This window comes from Petromyzon marinus, unplaced genomic scaffold, assembly GCF_048934315.1.
Source record: "Petromyzon marinus isolate PM22_M1 ecotype Great Lakes invasive population unplaced genomic scaffold, UKy_Petmar_22M1.pri1.0 PM_G_Scaffold_33, whole genome shotgun sequence".
Taxonomy (NCBI): Eukaryota; Metazoa; Chordata; class Hyperoartia; order Petromyzontiformes; family Petromyzontidae; genus Petromyzon; species Petromyzon marinus.
This window is the reverse complement of record NW_027422906.1, coordinates 2554792-2568448: the sequence shown is the minus strand read 5'-3', so window position 1 is coordinate 2568448 and position 13657 is coordinate 2554792. Positions and strand designations below refer to the sequence as shown.

The 13657-nt window shown below is 53.2% G+C and overlaps 1 pseudogene; it reads right to left on the bottom strand.

Moving 5' to 3' along the window:
* The window catches only part of LOC142915635 (uncharacterized), a 139867-nt pseudogene that overhangs the window by 17698 nt on the left and 108512 nt on the right, over nucleotides 1–13657 (bottom strand).

Below are 13657 nucleotides of genomic sequence, written 5' to 3'. Positions count from 1 at the left end.
ACACCGCACCGTTTGAACCTCTTCCTCCTGCGCTGATACGAGCCGTCATCAAAGATGTCCGCAGCCACCGGGTCCACGACCCAGTGATTGCTTCTGCCCGGCCGACCCGGCCTTCTGGGCACTTTAACAAAGCAGTCTTCAAACGTGAGGCAGCGACGGACAGAGTTTCCCCACTTCTTATTGTTCTGATAGAAGGGGAAGTTCTCTGTAATGAAGCGACGGATGTCCCTCGCTGTCAGGCGCCCCTCGGCCGGGATGACAATCGCCATCGCTATGCGAGCGATGTACGAGTATGGAGGCCTCTTACCCCCTCCACCTCCACCACCTACACTCCTCCATCACCAACACCACCTCCTAGGGGATTGAAAATGTTGAGGTTGTTGGCAGTTGAGACTGAAATATGTTCCTCACTTGTTCACTCACCCACTCACTCCCCCACTTACCCACCCAATCACTCAGTCACCCACCCACTTACCCACCCCAATCACTCAGTTACCCACCCACTCACTCACCCACCCACCCAATCACTCAGTCACCCACCCACTCACCCACCCACTCACCCACCCATTCATTCACAATTACCCACTCACTCACCCACTCACACACTCACCGACTCACTCACCCACCCACTCATTCACACAATTACTCACCCACTCACTCACCCACTCACTCACTTACCCACTCACTCACACACCCACTCACCCATTCACTCACCTACCCACTCACTCACACACTCACTCACTCATTCACCCACTTACCCACACATTCACACACCCACCCACTCACTCACCCATTCACCCACTTACCCATCCAATCACTCAGTTACCCACCCACTCATTCACATAATTACTCACCCACTCACTCACACACCCACTCACTCACCCACTCATTCACACACCCACTCACTCACCCACTCATTCACAATTACTCACACACTCACCCTCTCAGCCAATCAGCCACCCCCTCACTCACCCTCTCAGCCAATCAGCCACCCCCTCACTCACACACTCACCCAATCAACCACCCCCTCACTCACCCTCTCAGCCAATCAGCCACCCCCTCACTCAACCTCTCAGCCAATTAGCCACCCTCACTCACCCACTCAGCCAATTAGCCACCCCCTCACTCAACCTATCAGCCAATTAGCCACCTTCTCACTCACCCAGTCGTCCAGCTGACTCCACCAAACGCTTGGCTACGTACTGTGCGATGTCAACATCTCCATATATATACAACATACATATAACATACATACAGCATACATACAACACACATACAACACACGTATAACATACATATAACATACAACACACAGACAGCAAAGCCGCGTCCACAAACTACACGCCAACATCATCATCATTATTAGTGCGCTTGGTGCAAATCGAGAAAGTTGAGACATGGCTCCTCCTCCTCCTGCTGCTGAGAAGAGAGGCTGTTGGTGGTGGAGGAGGAGGAGACGAGCGTGGGGCACCCCACCCCCTCCTGCTGCTGCTGCTCCCTGCCCGGCACCTTCACCACCACCTTCACCACCTTCACCACCACCACCTTCACCACCACCATCACCATCACCACCTCCACCACCTTCACCACCACCTACACCACCACCGCCACTGCTGCTGCTGCTGGAGTGAGCGATGCGCTGGGGAGGCCTCCTCTGTGTGCTGGGTCTCTGGGGAGGCCTCCTCTGTGTGCTGGGTCTCTGGGGAGGCCTTCTCTGTGTGCTGGGTCTCTGGGGAGGCCTCCTCTGTGTGCTGGGTCTCGGCGTCAACTCGCTGCCCACTTTGTGTCTTCTCGCACGCACGAGAACGCCTCTCCATCAGCGAGGTCAGCGAGTGTGAGAGAGTGTGTCACAGAGTGTTAATGAGTGTGAGAGAGTGTGTCACAGAGTGTTAATGAGTGTGAGTGTGTCACAGAGTGTTAATGAGTGTGAGAGAGAGTGTCACAGAGTGTTAATTAGTGTGAGAGAGTGTGACAGAGTGTTAATGAGTGTGAGAGCGTGTCACAGAGTGTGAGAGAGGGTGACAGAGTGTGACAGAGTGTTAATGAGTGTGAGAGAGTGTGTCACAGAGTGTCAATGAGTGTGAGAGAGTGTCACAGAGTGTTAATGAGTGTGAGAGTGTTTCACAGAGTGTTATTGAGTGTGAGAGAGTCACAGAGTGGTAACGAGTGTGAGAGAGTGTGACAGAGTGTTAATGAGTGTGAGAGAGTGTGACAGAGTGTTAATGAGTGTGAGAGAGTGTCACAGTGTTAATGAGTGTGAGAGAGTGTTAATGAGTGTCAGAGAGTGTCACAGAGTGAGTGTACTAGTGTGTGTGTGTCTGTGTGTCCGTGTGAGTGTACTAAGAGGTTGGGCCTTACCATCAGCCCCACCAAAACTAAGCACCTGCCTGGGTATTTTGTACTATCGGACACTCCACCCCCACAACTCCCAATCAGTGATGGGGCAGTTGTGGATAGAGTGGAGAGTTTCCCATACCTGGGCAGTGTGCTTATGACCGGCTCCAGTTTAACAGCAGAGGTCTCACTCCGAATCAGTCGAGCGGCAATATATTTTCATCGGTTGCGTAACGCTGTGTGGAAGCTTCCTGGTCTGTCGCTCAGCACGAAGCTTCAGGTCTTCTCGGCCATGGTCATTCCCTCCCTTCTCTACGCTTGCGAAACGTGGACCCCCTTAATGGAACATCTTCGCCGGTTGAAACATTTAGGCTGGCCTGCCTACGATCCATCCTGGGTTTAACCAGGCTGGATTGTGTGAGGAGCTCACAAATCCTTGAAAGATCTGGGCAAGGTCCCATCGGTGAGCTCCTCCGGCGGGCAAGGATTCGTTGGCTGGGTCATGTAGCCCAGCCACCGGATCGAGTGGGCTAAACGGGCGAGGCACGGGCTAGAGAAGAGATGGAGTGATGTGGTACAGGAGGACGTGGAGCTGAGTGGACTTGCCGATGACCGGTACCAGCGGTGTCAAGATCGGCCTCTGTGGAGGAGGCTCGTGAAGGACGCTACTGGGCAGTTGGAGGCAGTCGCCCTCCAACAACAACGGAGGGCGTAGGGGCGACGCTCACAACAACGAGCGGAGCGCTGGGTGGATAAAGCACAGCAGGTTGGCACAGTAGGGGGCACCCCCATCACACTCACACCCCCATCACACTCACACCCCCATCACACTCACACCCCCATCACACTCACACCCCCATCACACTCACACCCCCATCACACTCACACTACCATCACACTCACACCCCCATCACACTCACACCCCCATCACACTCAAACTGCAACACAAGCAATCATCATTATCATCGGGTGTGAAAACCAAGAATATTAATCCCTGCATCCACGAAAGCTTTAAATCGAAAAATAAAATGCGTTAAGATGTTCAAACACCAAAAATAGAAACCGAATACAATCTGCATTAACCACACGCACAGACACAGAGAGAGTGTTTGTGTTGAACATGTAAACAAAACACGCTCCGATCACATTCGCATTGTCTTTGAAACTGATTGGCCCACACCCTACACTTAGAGTCGTACCCCCAGAGCACATCAAGAGGACAAAAGTACAAAGACAAAGGGTCGCTATCGGAGCATTTACAGCTGGTAGTGAGCAACTACAACATGGGACCAATAGGTACCACGTGCTCTTTGCTTCCGTCGGTAAAGTCCCCGCGGGAATAAAATAAATTAAATCCGCGACGTCTTCTTTGGTTCTTTCGGTAAAGTCACCACGTAGAATGAGAATAAAATAATAAACTAACACAATAAAATACTCACGACGTTTCGGCCACAGCACAAGTGGCCTTCTTCGAAACGTCGTGAGAATTTTATCGTGTTATTTTATTATTTTATTCTCATTCTACGTGGTGACTTTACCGAAAGAACCAAAGGAGATGAATCCTTGCAGTCACGAAAGCTTTAAATCTAAATTTTAATCCGCGACGTTTATGGGCGCAACACGAAGCTGTACGTCACCAGGTGGAGACAACCACAGCAAGGAGACAGTTGCTGAGGTGGGCAGAAGGGCTGCCATGACAAGAGGCCATGTAGGTAAGAGAGGGGGGGAGGAGGAGCAAGGGGGGAGAGATAGAGAGAGGGGGGGGGGGGGTGTAGGGTAAAGTGACGTAGTTAGAAATAAAATAAAATAAGTAACACAAATTTAAAAGAAATCAAAATTGTTTTTCTTTTATTTCTCCCCACGCGAGTTTGCCGAAAGAACGAAAGAGTGTGAAGTGGGCAGGAGAGGGAAATATTCACGCTCTGCGCGCGTGTCTTATTTGATCTGCGCCAGGGGGTTTATCTCCTGTCGCTGTGGTGGTAGATTCACTCCAGGCACACACTGGTGAGTGGCCGCACCTCGCAAGGCATTGTGGGTTGGGGTTTACACGGCATTCCCGCTTAGAGAGGCGTCCCTGCAACGCACGCTGATGTGAAGAAGCCATCTGTGCCGGCAGCCACCAGCAAAACGTCCGTCCCGTGTGGTCAAACGTCGCGTGCGGATCGCTCTCCCGCAAGAAGCACCCGGCGGTGCTGTCAAAGCCGTAATATGGCAACGCTTGCAGTTCGCCACGTGACGGCCGTTTTCATCGGCCGCGTCGGGTGGAGGAGGGTGTGCGGCACGACATTTTACTTACGCGGTGACCCAACTGGCCCCACCACCAAAGAAATCCATCGTGAACCATCCGTGCCGCTGGACCTCTTGCCCCCAAATTTCGATTTAAAGCTTTCGTGACTGCAAGGATTGATCTTCTTTGGTTCTTTCGGTAAGGTCACGTAGAGTGAGACTAAAATAATAAAATAACACAACGTTTCGTCGTGACGTTTCGTCGTGAGAATTTTATTGTTATTTTATTATTTTATTCTCATTCTACGTGACCTTACCGAAAGAACCAAAGAAGATGAACTCGTGCCCCCACTTAGGGCCTTCCTCTTCTCCTCTGGCCACGGCTCGCTTGCCGCCCTTCTCTCTGCGGAGGGCGGCTCCGAGATGATGTAAACTCCTGCGCCTGGTATGCAGGTCGGGTGTTAGATCCCGACCCTGACGCGGTCGTGTGAAATTCTTCCTCCAGCTCCTCCGGTTTTATCCCTCCACATGAAGAAACATGCGTTGAGACTTTGGGAGATTAATTTGGTGCTCCCGAATGTGCAAACGATGGGCCGCTTTGTCGAGCTGTCATTCGTGGCCAGTGTCACTTGTAACAAAAAATATAAGTGAATACATCAGTGGGCTTTGCCTGGTGAGATGGGGATGGTTTAGTTTCATTTGCATGCGATTGGGTCATTTGTTTTGCTGTTTGTTACTCTAACGTTTTTATCCGCCCCTGCTGGACATCTGTGAAAATTCACTCCGCAGCTCATCGGATTCCTCCAGTATAAATCATTATTCTGATTTCAACTATTTCAACGATCAACTTTTTATTTTATTTTACCAGGTAAGGCTCACTGAGCCGCATCGTAAGCTGCCTGGCAATCACAAATGACGATAGCCCAAGCGGAAGTGGCTCATTATTATCACCGCGTGGAAAATGTTCCGCGGTAGGCCGAGTGCTCTCCGAACGTGCGACGTCGATTACAAAATGCGGAGGGTGAAAAACCCGGAGGAACCCGGGGGGGAAATCGACGTCGAGAGAGACGCACGCCAACTCCCAAATACGCACGCAGTAGCAGGCGTCGGGGTCAGGATGGAACCCCACGACCTCCTGCGTAGCGGCCGAGGGCACGCAGGCGGTCCGCTCCTTCACGGCGGGGTAGGGGGGATGGGGTCAGGCGAAGTCGCCTTTGCCGGCACGTGACCCCCCCCGGGCAGAGGCCGCCGCGCCGACATCGGCGTGAGAACACATTCCTGCCGGAGGGAGCCGGTAGGGAACGTTGGGTTGAGTTTATAAGGGCACCACGGGGTGACCAGCCCCTCCCCAACCAGGCCCACCCCTCCCACCCTCACCCATCCCCTCCCTCCCTCCCCACCCAGCCCCTCCCCACCCCCTCCACCCAGCCCGTCCCCACCCTCCCCACCCTCCCCACCCCACCCTCCCCACCCTCCCCTCTCCACCCCTCCCATTTGTGGATGTACGACAGACGGACGGACACAACAACAATCTCCTGTGTGCCGCTGCTGCTGCCGGTGTAGTAACCACCAGGAGGTTCCTACCAGCGACAAACCCATTCCTGCGCCTCGGCCCCTGAATTCGTTCCCCACCCCCGGCTCTCGCGTGTGGCGCACGAGGACCTGCGGCGGAGGAGGGAAGCGCTGGCGGGCCGTGCAGCGACAACTCCCGAGCGGGGGCAGCCCCTGGCCGAGGCGGAGCCGCGAGGTGCCGGAGCGGCCGGTGGAGCGGCAGCGGCGTAACGAGCACAGCAGTGACCAGCCGGGTGTGCCGGGACAGCTGGCACTGTGGTGCCCCACCCCACCCCCCACTCCACCCCCCACTCTACCCCCCACTCTACCCCACACTCCACCCTCCACTCTACCCCACACTCTACCCCACACTCTACCCCCCACTCTACCCCCTACCCCACCCCCCACTCCACCCCACACTCCACCCCCCACTCCACCCCCCACCCCCAACTCCACCCCCACTCCACCCCCTACCCCACCCCCCACTCTACCCCCCACTCTACCCCCCACTCCACCCCCCACTCTACCCCACACTCCACCCCCCACTCTACCCCCCACTCTACCCCCCACTCCACCCCCTACCCCACCCCCTACTCTACCCCCCATTCTACCCCCCACTCTACCCCCCACTCCACCCCCCACTCTACCCCCCACTCTACCCCCCACTCCACCCCCCACTCTACCCCCCACTCTACCCCACACTCCACCCCCCACTCTACCCCCCACTCTACCCCCCACTCCACCCCCTACCCCACCCCCTACTCTACCCCCCATTCTACCCCCCACTCTACCCCCCACTCCACCCCCCACTCTACCCCCCACTCCACCCACCACTCCACCCCCCACTCCACCCCCTACCCCACCCCCCACTCCACCCCCCACTCCACCCCCCACCCCACCCCCACCTGACCCCCCACCCCACCCCCCACTCTACCCCCCACTCCACCCCCCACTCCACCCCCCACTCTACCCCCCACCCCACCCCCCACTTTACCCCCCACTCCACCCCCCACTCCACCCCCTACCCCACCCCCCACTCCACCCCCCACTCCACCCCCCACCCCCCACTCCACCCCCCACTCCACCCCCCACCCCACCCCCCACAACCCCACCCCAACCCCCCACCCCACCCTCCCACTCCACCCCCCACTCCACCCCCCCACTCCACCCCCCACCCCACCCCCCACTCCACCCACACAGTCTTAGAGGTCTACGCTCGAAGTGATAACGAGGAGACGCTCGTGGCCCGAAAGGAATTCCGTTCGGCGTGGATTATTGGTACAACCCTGGTGGTGGCCCGTGTCACTTATCGCTTGCGCGCCGTTCACGAAAGCTCTTTGTCCATTGTTTAACTATTCATTATTTGACAGCGCATTGAACTCGGTTGAACTAAAAAGACAGAAATACCCCGTCTAGCCTTTAGCCGACCGTTGGAGCAAGCGGCGTTAGCCAGCGGCACCTCGTGTTGTGAAGGCTGGCATCGGGCACGAGGTGGTAGGTAGCCAGCAAACCACGCACGTCCGCCTTTGTCTCCCCAGTGTTGATGTTTTGCACAACGCGCCAGGTACCCATTTGAACCCGAGTCAACCTGGGGGGGAGGCCCAGGGATGACCGGTTCAGACAATCGTCACGGTCGTTTGCCAGCGAGCGGGGATCTAGTTTAGAAAGTCACGGTTGTTTTTGCCCAGCCGTCGTGGGATTGTTGATTGTGTTTTAGGATTCTCACGCAGTGCGCCGCTGAAGATTCACTCTCTTCAGCTCGAAACGCAATCTAAGCGAAGAGGATGCGCGTTGAGCCAACACTTTGAGCCGTGCGGTTGTAACTTCCGACGAATAAAAAAAACTAATTTAATCGTGGACAACGCCTCTTTTTTAGTTTGTTTAACGGATGCCTTGTTAGATTGCGAGGAGTCTGCAGATTCAGGATGGTTCGGCATTAACCGTGCCCCTATGGCATATTTTGGCATCGTTTATTGCTCGACTTCTTTCCAGCACAGAGGCAGGGAAGCCGACAACCCAAGGGGCGCCCGCGAGGGAGAATATCGTGGGGCGAGTCGTTTGTGCGACACGCGCCTCATTGTCAAGTGAAGCTTCAGTTCAATATTCACTGTGTAATAGATGTAAAACACGTGATGGAGCATTAGCACGTGATACCATCAACAATATCAACTGCTCTCTCTATATATATTCTAATGCAAGGATGAGAACTTAAAAGATGTGAATCGCAAGTCCGACGTGTATTCATTTAAAACGTTTTAATTGGAATGGAACGATGAAACGTAGAACGATTGTTAAGTGAAATGAAGTTATAATAACAAAACAATTCCATTAAGAAAGTAATAGGACTCGTCAAAGCGCAAAAAAATCGCAACCTTTGCAATTTTGCTAATCGCATTGTTTCAAATTGCGATTGTTTGATTTTAAATCGATTTAATCGTTCAGGCCTAGTGCCTACCCGGGGACACTATACCACCCCCCCCCCCCCCCCCACGTGTGACCACCCCACGTGCGTGTATACAATAGAGTCGTGCCTGTCTCTTGCTATAGGGAATTATTAAAAAGATGGTAAACAAAACTGTGCTCGTGTATGTATGCATGCTGAACTTCCCAGTGCAAGAGTTCCTGCTGCTGCTGCTGTTGTAACCTAAGGGCAGTGGTTCTTGAACCTTTACTGTAGCCTTGCACCCACCCCCTTTGGCTCTGAAATCGTTAGACATGTGACGATGTTAATAACAACGTAGGGGGAGGGGGCTTGACCAAACAAAGTTCTTACGTTGCCCCGTGGCTTCGTTTGAGTTTGACGATTTCACTTTAAAAAATCATCCGGCCATGTCTCGCACCCCCCAGGGGGTGCATGACCCACAGGTCAAGAACCACTGGTGTAGTGTGTAGCGTAGTGGATAGTGTAGAGGAGCATGGTAGTGTAGTGTACAGTAGGCTAGTGTACGTATTATTGGGTCTTTCAGGTCACGTTGATAGGTTCAAATAAAATAAAATAACTCATCTACGTGACTTTATGACGTCTTGCTTGTGATACGTCTTGCTTGAGATACGTCATGCTTGTGATACGTCTTGCTTGTGATACAACGTCTTGTGATACGTCTTGTGATACGTCTTGCTTGTGATACGACGTCTTGTGATACATCTTGCTTGTGATACGTCTTGTGATACGACGTCTTGTGATACGTCTTGCTTGTGATACGACGTCTTGTGATACGTCGTCTTGTGATACGGCGTCTTGCTTGAGGTACGATGCGCTTGCTCGAACTTGTCTGGGTCGGGATGAGTCACTGATTCCTCCCCTTCCTCACCACCATCCTCGTAGGCTATCAACTCCTCTCAGCAAGGCAAAGTGATGTTAAATTTTATTTTTTATATTTATTTATTTTAATTTATGTATGCATTTTAGTAATAAGTAGTGTCTAAATTATCTTATACAACCCCATTAATGTATAATATGCCATATAAAATATCATTTCTTTTACTCTGGAACGGATTAGTTCCATTCCCTTTATTTCTTATGGGAAAAATGCGTTTGGTATTCGTCATTTTGGGTATAAGTCCTCCTACCTTCTGAAACAAATTAACGACGTGTACCGAGGTGCCACTGTACTTCATATATTGAAACAATAGATATTAAAACATAAAGATATAAACAGGTAATATTAAAAGAAACATGGTTAATGGATGCATTCATACATTTTTACTGTACCTTCAACAGCCTATCGTTAACAGGGGAATGGACGGTAAGCTAATACATTGGGCTCTATGGAGGCACTACACTACCCTAATATACACTACACTACAATATACAGTACACTATACACTACAATATACACTACTCTATACACTTCAATATACACTACACTATACACTACACTATGCACTACACTATACATGACACTATACACTACACTACTCTATACACTACAATATACACTACAATATACACTACACTATACACCTCACCCAATCAGCCAAACAGCCACCTAAACAACAACAACCGCCATTCGCCACTAAGTGGCGGTGATGTCACCACGACGCTTGTGCCAGGCCATGTGCACCTTGAGGCCACGTGAAGTGTCGAACGCCCGCTGACAGGAGGTCACGGGGCAGACCCAGGTGCCACGGGTCGACTGACTAAGATGACTGGCTGATGCACCACCTGTGCCCCCTACTGTGCCAACCTGCTGTGCTTTAGCCACCCGGGGCTCCGCTCGCTGTTGTGAGCGTCGCTCCTCCGCCCTCCATTGTTGTTGGAGGGTGACTGCCTCCAACTGCCCAGTAGCGTCCTTCACGAGCCTCCTCCACAAAGACTTGACACCGCTGGTACCAGTCATCGGCAAGTCCACTCAGCTCGACGTCCTCCTGTACCACATCACTCCATCTCTTCTCTAGCCTGTCCCGCGCCCGTTTAGCCTCCTTGATCCGGCCGAACAAAAGGTGTATCGGCATGTGGTGGCTGTGCATGCGGTCTAAATGACCAAGCCAACGCAGCCTTGCCTGCCGGAGAAGCTCACCGATGGGACCTTGCCCAGATCTTTCAAAGATTTGTGAGCTCCTTACACAATCCAGCCTGGTTAAATCCAGGATGGATCGTAGGCAGGATAGCCTAAATGTTTCTAACCGGCGAAGATGTTCCATTAGGGGGGTCCACGTTTCGCAAGCGTAGAGAAGGAAGGGAATGACCGTGGCCGAGAAGACCTGAAGCTTCGTGCGGAGCGACAGACCAGGTAGCTTCCACACAGCATTACGCAACCGATGTAAATATATTGCCGCTCAACTTATTTGGAGTGAGACCTCTGCTGTTAAACCTGAGCCGGTCGTAAGCACACTGCCCAGGTATGGGAAACACAACTGCCCCATCACCGATTGGGAGTTGTGGGGTTGGAGTGTCCGATGGTACAAAATACCCAGGCAGGTGCTTGGTTTTGGTGGGGCTGATAGTAAGGCCCCATCTCTTAGTGGCACGCTCCAGTCCCAGCAGCAGCGTCTCCAACTCCTCCTTTGAATGAGCAGCTATTACCAAATCATTGGCATACATAACGTGGTTGAGCAATAGGTAGCCATCCCTTGATCGCACCCGGACATCGATCAGCCTCCGATTATATCTGTACCAAATGGAGATTCCCCCGGTACAGCTATTGAAGGCTTCACGAACTACGTGGTCAAAATAGATGTTAAATAATGTAAGAGCCAGAGGACATCCCTGTCGCACCCCAAAGTGTACAGGGAATGGCTCTGACTCCCGGCCACGTAGTTTTACCCGGGCCCACTCACCATCATGAAGGTCCTTAATGATCGTGAGCAGAGGGTCAGGGACTCCAAAAGCACGAAGAACACCCCAGAGCCCAGGCCTACTGATGGTATCATAGGCCTTGACCAGGTCAATAAAGCAGAGATGTAGGTCTTATTGGAATTTCCTACACCTCTGCTGTAGCAGACGGACAGAAAATATGGCATCTGTGCAGGACCGCCCTTTCCTGAAACCGCATTGGGGCTCGGCAAGCCTCTCCTCAACGTGCCTGGCAAGGCGATGTTGAATAATCCTTGCCAGGACCTTTCCCAGCACACTGAGGAGTGAGATGCCCCTGTAGTTGTTACAGTCTGTGCGGTCCCCCTTCTTAAAGAGGGGGACCACCAGGGCATCCTTCCAATCTTGCGGAACCTGTCCAGAGGTCCAGACTGTTGTTATGATGTCATATAGGGCAGTCTGTGCACAAATGCCACCCTCCCTCAGCATTTCGCTTGGGAGATCATCTCTACCCAGTGCCTTTCCTGGTCTCAGACTCCGGATCGCCCTCAGTACTTCCTCAACAGATGGCACCTCAGCCAGCCACTCACACGGGGTAACGTCTTCCAATATTTGAGGCACTGCAGCTTCAGCAGGGTCATCCCCACTTTGTGCCACGATGTTTTCCTGGCTGAGGGATTTCCCCTCCCCCAGGACCTCACAGAAATGCTCAGCACATCTACAAACCTTTTCCTGGGGGTCAGAGATTGGACCACCGTTTTTTCCCCTAATGATGGTAATAGGTGTGGCGCTGCAGGTTATTTTTGCAACCCGCGACCACCACCCATCCTTGCAGCGCCTCACGGCTCTCCGAACCTCAGAGCGAAGGCTGCGGTAAGCCTCCTCATTCTCTGACGTGGGATTCTGTAGCCGATGACAGTGGGCCTGTCGCTTTTTCTCAACCATCCTGAACACCTCTGTCAGCCAGGGTCTCTGGGGAGGTCTGCACCGCGTACCCAAAGCAACCATTGCAGCAGCATGAGTCACAGTCCTAAACCTCGCCCATTTACCCTCGACATGATGAAATTCTCGCTTGCAACTTTCATCAGATAACTGAGACCAGGCCACTTTAGATTGGAATGGGGTCCTGGATGTACATCCACTACCGGAGTGAAAGAATGACAGGCGCATCTTACAGATGACTAGTCTATGGTCATAGGGCAGATCAGCTCCACGGTAGGTCCTGGTGTCAAGGACATGGGCTCGCATCCGCTGGTCCGTCACTATGTAGTCCAGCAGATGTTCTTGCTTGGACTCGGCATGCATCCGTGATGTTGTGTGGATGCGCCAATGCCGGAACAGCGTGTTGGTAATTACAAGCCCATGGGCTGCACAAAAATCTAGCAGCCTCCTACCATTGTTATTGAGCTGATCTGGCCCATGCCCTCCAATCACTCCAGACCAGGTGCCAGCATCATGACCAACTCGGGCATTGAAGTCACCCAACAAGATGACTGTATCCCGAGGGGCCACTTTAGCCAGCACCTGTGACAGGAGGTCATAGAAGGCATCTGACTCATCGGCTTTGCCTGCATCCCTCCATGGATGTTCGTCTTCGGTGGGGGCATAAGTAACCACCCATCCCTCATGGACTGTCTACCCCTCATGGTGGCAGGAGCCAGAACCGGTCCACCGGACCTCCTGAATGCCACAGAGACCCAGGCGGTACCGGTCCAGCTCCCGACAGAGGAGTGGCAGCCTCTCCTCTGCAGTGAGCATTCGAACCTTCCACGTGGCCACACGAAGTGGCTTTTCGTTGTTTCTGGAGGAGCCCCGAGGGTAGAGATTCAATCTCCTGGCTCCGCCAATTGGGGTTTGGCCAGGAGACGTCATAGACGCCTGTCCCTCCGGGGCCTCCGGCACAAGCTTATTAGTTACATATTTAAGTCGTGGTTTCGTGGTAATGTTTTGAAGGTGGAGGGGTTACTAGCCCCTCGCACCCGTCCAGAGCCCCCGTTTAGCCACTGTGGTGGTCACAGACGCCATGAGGGGAGGGGCCAATCGGAATTGGCCCTCTCCCCACAGCACTGTCGACGACAGAGTTGCCCGTCCGGCACCGCGAGGAGGTAGGGGGCTGTTTTGCCGGACACCTACTCACTCACCCACTCACTCACCCACCCACTCACCCACCCACTGACCCACCCACTCACCTAATCAGCCAATCACCCACCCACTCACCCACCCACTGACCCACCCACTCACCCAATCAGCCACCCACTCACTCACCCACCCACTCACCCAATCAGCCCATCA